Here is a 7,248-nt window from a genome sequence, read left to right on the forward strand (position 1 = left end):
GTTGGAAGTTCATTGCACGTTCTGTGGGAACACTGCAGGTTCTGTCTGAACACTGCACAGTATGTCCCCTACTGTTTGGATGCATGTAGAGCGAGTATCTATGAAGGCGCCACGAACTAAAAGGAAGGACTAACAAAAGCATGTTCTCTTGTCACAGACTATGACAAACGCTGGAAATCTGACCTTACAAATTCTGGCCAAAGTCGCTGACATACTGTCTTTTAAGAAAGACAAGTAAAAATTTTCAATTGTGTACTTCTGTAATCGATTGATCATACATCTAATGCACTCAAATGCACCAAACCTGCACAACTGATGCACTAAGAGTATATTGAATTCGATTCTGTAATGTTCGCAATGAATAATACAACTGATGCACTATATATTTTGCTTCTAAGGAAAAAGTTTTGCGCATCGCATGCTCTTATTTTGGAGCAATAGGCACAAATCGCTGATATCAAAATACCAAACTATGGTGGAGAAATAAACCATCAATGACTTCGACAAGCAGAGTGTGGCTCATTCCAATCGTGAGTAGCCCTGGCTGACTGAACAGAGAGTCCAAGCTGAATTGAGATATGGCCTCAAAGGAGGTGTCGAATCTGTCTTTAGATCCTCTTGTTGTGCAAGATGATTTTCTCAGGAGTCAGGAGTCCGGAAGTTTTTCCAGATGAGCAATGATGTTATAGCCCTGGTCGACATCAATCCTGTTTCTTGTTGGGTGTTGCTCCATCTTCTGCCATCGAGCTTGCGCTTCTAGCTTGCCGCTTTCGATCCATGATGAATATGAAGGGCAACAGGCTTGCATTTAGAAAAGCGCTAAAGAACCAAGATCCCATGCCATTGCAGCCATGCTTGCTGAAATGGAGATTCACAAGCCCCATCGAAGCCACCGACATCATGACAAACTGCGCAATTTGGCAATGGCGAACCACATTCCTCCAGCGGGGCGCCAATCCAACACTAGACAGGAAGAAGTAGAGGTACATAACCACATACAGACCTGTGTTGCTGAGAAGCGTGAGAATCTGCAACGACTGCGAGAACTGCAGCCAGAGGAAGCACATGATAACCACCATGGTGTGGCGGAAGACGTGCCCAACCGTGGGGGAGCGCTTCTTGAGGATGATAATGAAGGTGCCGAGGAATTCGTAGTACTTGCTGAGGTAAAACACATAGGACCAGAAGAAGACGCGACCTGCGGGGCGAGTACCTAGGGGAAAGCAGAGGATCCACTCCCAGGACGTCTTGGATCGACGCCATAGCCATCTGGTCTCCTCAATCTCCACGGCAGCCGATTGCCAGCAGCCAACGAACATAACCAGCGAGCCCAAGAGCAAGATGAGGTTGTAGAGAGCAGGGAGGGGGCCGAGAGGGAGGGGTTTGCGACGGAAAAACAGGAGGAGCTTAAAGATTTGGATGAAGAGGAGGTAGCTAAGGATGGAGAAAGCGAGGAAGGTCCAGGAGGAGCCCCAGACGTTATGGTCCCAATGGAAGGTTGAGACAGTGGGATGGTGAGCGGTCCAGTAGGAGAGGGAGAGGGGGGGAAAAGCCATAGCCGGGAAGCTGGATGCAGGAGGGATAAATCTCTGTTGAAAAGATCAGATTCTTGGAGTGAAGACAGCACCAGAGAGCTGAGAGAAAGGCAAGCTATTGGATCGCCATAGCCGAAGAGTGAAATTGTTGTCGGCTATTGCTGTTGAAGCAGGGAGAGAAGCATCGCCATAGCTGGATTGCTCGATGTGGGCACGGCAGAGCTCAAATTTGCCGACGCAAAAGAGGAAAAATCTGCAGAGCAGAGCTTGAATTTGGGATCGAAAGGCGGCGATGGCGAGATGAGCTCAAATTCACTTGATGGCGAAGAGGAAAAATCTGCAAAGAAGAGGTCGAATTTGGGATGGAAAAGCTTGAAAGCTTTGAGAAAAGTGGCTATGGCGGAGTTTATGTAATTGGTTTCAATCCGCCAAAACTGGAATTTTGGAGACGACGACCCAAAAAAGTCCACCGCAAAAAAGAAAAAATATAGCCTGCCTCCTTTTCTTCTTATTTTTTCAAATTGCTCTTCCTTGTCTCCCAAGCTTAGACTTTTATCTTTCTCCTAATCAATTAGGAACCCACAGCCCCTCACATTTGGGGAATTTTTGCGGCTAGTTAGTCTCTCATCGACATCCGAATCCGTAAACTATTATTTCTTAACTCTTCTTCATAGAACCTCTCGGTAAGATCAAGCTAAAACGTCGTTCGCACCAATTATGTCTCACCTCCTTACTGCTTTCCATCAGTGTTTTTTGAGACGCAAAATTGGACGATGGTCCTTAAAATTACTGAATTGAAAAAAATGTTTTTTGAAAGCCCTGGTTGGCATCTCTCTGCTTGGCTTATTCGAGGCCAACTTGTCTTTGCATTATCAAAGACCATCTTCTTCTTCAGTTTTGACACGAGATTGAGATTGTGTATTTAACTCCGTCTACCTGCCTTGTCTTTGGGTCTCAACATGGGATCTAGACTCTATTAGCATTTAGATGCTCACACCCCAAGTTTCACCCTTTACGTGGCTTATCAAAAACCAAGTTGTCTTTGAGTTTTGATGTACTTATCTCTATGAACAAGAAGTCTAGATTTGCTATTTCCCAAGCCACCACTCATACACATTTTGACCTTTTGCCCCTTCTAGTATCCCTTCAAACTTTCAAACTTGGGTAGTGTTCTTCAAAAGTGCATTGTCCACCTTTATTCTTTCCATGGTTCTCCTTCAAACCTACAAGCTTCATCATCCCTCATTTTTCTCCTTCCTTTCCTTGTGCCAAGTGTCAAGAACTTTCCTCACATTCTCTTTTGCTTAAACACCACCTCTTACGCTAACTATCATTTGCACCCTCTTCAAAAAATCATAACAATCTCAACCAACCCAACAAGGCATTATAGTACATAGAAACAAAAAGTCCCAACAATCTCAACCAACCCCACAAGGATGTGCTTATGAGTGTCCTTTCCATAAATTTCGTTTCTATGTACGTAGATGCTCTTTTATAGAGTTAAAAACTTATTTCCTCACCAATATGAAAGGGAAGGTTGGTGGGGGACTTTTAGGACATGACGAGAGAGAGAGAGAGAGAGAGAGAGAGAAATTCTTAATGTCACATAGCATCACATCACTCTTAAATGATGAAACGTTCCTACTCAAAGGTGAATCTATGACTATTTACATGCATCTCGTGATTGAAATGCACATAGTTCTCAACAAGTAATCAATGAAAGCTAAGAAAAAATACTCTCAAAGGCAAGAGCTTGTAGGGAGAAGGTGGACAAACCCATTAAAGCATGAAAAGTCAAGTTAGAGTTTATTTGTCCTAGACAGGTTTGCCTTTTAAGAGATATGGATGCACCCAACTCCTTTTCATTTTGTATATTAGCACTACAAGGTTAAATAGAGGGAAATGCCATATAAAAGCTTGAAATATGGTTAGCCAAAAAAGGTTTCTTTCTACCAAAATTGTTTTTTGTATATACTTCTTATTGATTAGCTTATTTTTACTCTAATAGTTACTATTTTTTCTTTCCATCTTATATCAGCATTACATCGTTAGTCTTACTAAGGGCTCAAGAATATGGTTATTGTGATAAGCTTCTTATTTGAGAAGCCTTGCTCACTAAACCTACTTTCCTAAATATTCTTGTTAATTGATTACTTTATGTTTCCTGTCTTAGTTACTAATTTTATTAATTGCCATTTTCATAATGTTCTTGTTAATTGATTGCCTTATGCTCTCTCTCTCTCTCTCTCTCTCTATATATATATATATATATATATATGTCACAATTAGTATTTTTTGATGCACTTCCTTGATCTTCCACTTTGATGACTTTTTCATTAGAAAGCTACATGATTGATTCACATGTCCATTCAAGTAAAAGGAATCAAAGGTTGATGAAAACGTTGTCTGTCCACTTGAGAAGTCTCCTTTATGAATGATCCTATTAGACAACATGCACCATACCACATTTTCTATGATTATGTAGCTTCTACTCTAGCATCTTCCAGATCTTTCTACTGAAACTCTTACACATGAGCTAATAATGTCAACTCTTACATCAATTTCCTATTATTAGAAAATAACTTTTTAGTTTCAAGCTCCATCTTGGCTAGTACATGGTTATAATATCCTCTAAGATCAGCTGATTATAATTAATAAATTAAAACCTATTAAAAGTGAGTATTAAAAGTGAGGAATTATTTCATGGAATGTATTTTATTCAAATGCATTACCCAATTGGTGGTTTTAAGGTCAATTCTATTGCCAATAAATAGATAAGATTAAAACATGGTAAGCTTATTTTAATAGTTCCTCTTTAATTTCTTTAAGTATTCTTGAGTGCTTAAAGGTTTATATGGTAGCCATATATATCAATTTAAAACGTGTCAAAATAATTTAGCATGGGTTCTATGTGCTCTTTTTGGAACTTTTCAATTATACACTTGGCATGCCCCATGAGGCTTTCTTTTTCCTACTTTAAAGAATCCCACTAGCCATTCTTTTCACACACACACATGCACGCATGCACGCATGCACACAAGCACACACGCATGCATACATACGTGCGCACATGCACACTTTCACCCCAAAAAAATTTTAGTTTCTTCTTTTATTAATTTACTCCACCTTTAAATACAAATTTAGTCTATTGATACATTTCTTTTAAAGCGTAGTTAATGCATTATTTTTTAGTGCTTTCCTTTGCAAAATTATTATACTTTTATATGCTAAAATCTGGAGGGATTCTTGTTCCTAGGTAAAGTGATAACAAGCCAGGGGAAATATGCATTACTAATCTACCCAAATTAAGCTATATTGTTCAACATATGGTTTATTTGGATGGTGATAGGTTAGTGGACCTTGACCTTGGAGCCTAGACTACCTCACAGATTTGACACTTATTTACTCATTTTTTGTAAAGCTACCAGGGTTTCATTGTAATAATACATTTGAAATTAAACTTAATTTGAGTTCTTAAAGTATTTATTCTCCGTATCTAAATTAATGACTGAATCGATTGTATGGTTCATTTATTGATGGGATTACTAAATCTAAACACATTTATTTTTATGTATATGTATGTATGTATGTATGATAGATAGATAGATAGATAGAGAAACATAGAGAGAGAGAGAGGGGGGGGGGGGGTCTTGGGAAAGTGTGGTGGGGCAAGAGTTAGGGCAAGGGAAGAGTAAAGAAGGGATTGGGGGGCGGTTAGCATTTAGGGTCCCCTCTCCTATTGCATGCATATTCGCTAGGTAATGGGAAGGAGAGGGGGGGAGCAACTGAGGAGTAATGCATGCACAATAGGTGGGAGGGTGGGAAGGTGACGGGGTGGGAAGAGACATTGAGGAGGGGAGGGATCATAGAGAGAGGAAGGCAGACATTTAGGGGCTGGGGCCCCCTCACATGTTGCAGGCCCGAGAGAGAGAGAGAGAGAGAGAGAGAGAGAGAGAGAGAGAGAGAGAGAGAGAGAGAGAGAGAGAGAGAGAGAGAGAGCGCAAAAAGTGAAAGATGTTGAGGTTGAGAGGAAGGGGTTGTAGGGGAGGGTGAGGCTAAGAGGAGGAGAGGGTGAGGCTAAAAGGAAGAGTTTGTAGGAGAGGTTGAGGCTAAGAGGAAGAGATTGAGGAGAATAAGGAGGGATTGGAGAGCTAACAGTGGGGATACACAACGTTTTAGTTTTTTAAAAGGCTTTTCTAGATTTTTAGCTTGTTCCATTTTTTGTTTTTTACTTTTTAACTTTTTAATGGGACGTCTCATGTCTTGAAAACTATAAGTCCAACACCCCCTCACCCCACAATTCATTCCACCATCATCATGTTCTCTTTACATCTCAACCTATTGCTCATTTAAAAACAAACTTCAAGATGTTGTAATAGGTGAATTGGCTCCCAACCTCTTGTGTATGCAACACCTTCAAAAATCCATTACTTGTTTTGGAAAACTTGCAAGATGTTGTAAGAAGGGAATTTCCTCCCAACCTCTTGCATATGCCACATCTTTATATGTTTTTTTTTCCCAAAATTAAACTTATTATGTTTTGGTGCTCCTCCCAACCTCTTGTGTACATAATGCATTTAAACCTATATGTTTTTTATAAACAATATCTAAAGCAACTAATACTTTTCTACGTACTTCTTTCACTACTTTTACCTCTTAGAAAATTGTAAAAGCCGTATCATTGATATACAATTTATAATCAAAACAAAATAAACTATTAAAATATATTCTAAAAATATGGAAATGATAATATTCATTACAAACATTTCATAGACATAAAAAGAGAAATTGATGGAATAAATATAAATAAGAATAAAATAGATTAATTCAAAAGTATTTTCAAAATATTAGAATAACAATATGCAATAAATAATCTCGTTGTTGTAAAAAAAATCAAAGTACAAAATAGTCTTCCTAATTGAATTGAAAAATTAGTGGAAAAGGGAGGAGAGAAGGGGTGGTAAAATTAACATTCTCTCCCACTTTTGGTAAGCTATTTTCATGGTATTCTTGATAATTTTAAATTTAAAAAAGGAATAGAATGCATTAATTGAAAATATTAGAAATGAAAATATGAAGTAAAATAATATCATTGTTGTAAACAAGGGAAGCAAGAATATGTACTAAAATGATAAACTACTCTTGACCCACCTTTAACACTTATTTCATTAATTTTGGACTTGTCAATGTACAAATTCATTTTTACATATACTTTTGGACTAGTTTTCAGATAAAATTTAAGAAAAACCCAATCTTCAAAGCACATATAAAAACATAAAAACAAGCATTTTTTTATATATTTTTTAAGGACATGAAACATAAAAACAAGCATTTTTTTATATATTTTTTAAGGACATGAAACTAAAATTATAAAATTTAACGCAGAGCCTAGATAAGTTACATGAAAAAATAAGATTCGGTTGTTGTAAACTCTCTTAATATTTAATGGTGTTAATAAACACCTTCAAAAGTTAAGCCTGAGATTTTCAAGACTACAGCCATTCAATTTGATGAATTTTCTATTTTCAAGTCCTTAGCCTAAATTCAACCCATTCAAGAGCTGAGCTCATCTCATCCTCATCGATGTAGTTAAAATTATAGAAGAGAAGTAAGGATTGATGAATTTTCTCCTGCATAACACTTTGTTTATTCCGAATGGCTTGCGCTTCCTCGGGGGAAAATCTTCCATAGCGAGCCACACGCGAAGATATCT

The 7,248-nt window shown here is 38.2% G+C and overlaps 1 pseudogene; it reads right to left on the reverse strand.

Moving 5' to 3' along the window:
* Positions 1-279: 279 nt before the first annotated feature.
* On the reverse strand, positions 280-1,954 carry LOC147897103 (fatty acid elongase 3-like pseudogene; annotated as a pseudogene).
* Positions 1,955-7,248: the final 5,294 nt, after the last annotated feature.

The sequence above is a fragment of the Dipteris shenzhenensis genome, chromosome 11 (assembly GCF_047967505.1).
Source record: "Dipteris shenzhenensis isolate YYH24624 ecotype China chromosome 11, Dip_SZ_1.0, whole genome shotgun sequence".
Taxonomy (NCBI): domain Eukaryota; kingdom Viridiplantae; phylum Streptophyta; class Polypodiopsida; order Gleicheniales; family Dipteridaceae; genus Dipteris; species Dipteris shenzhenensis.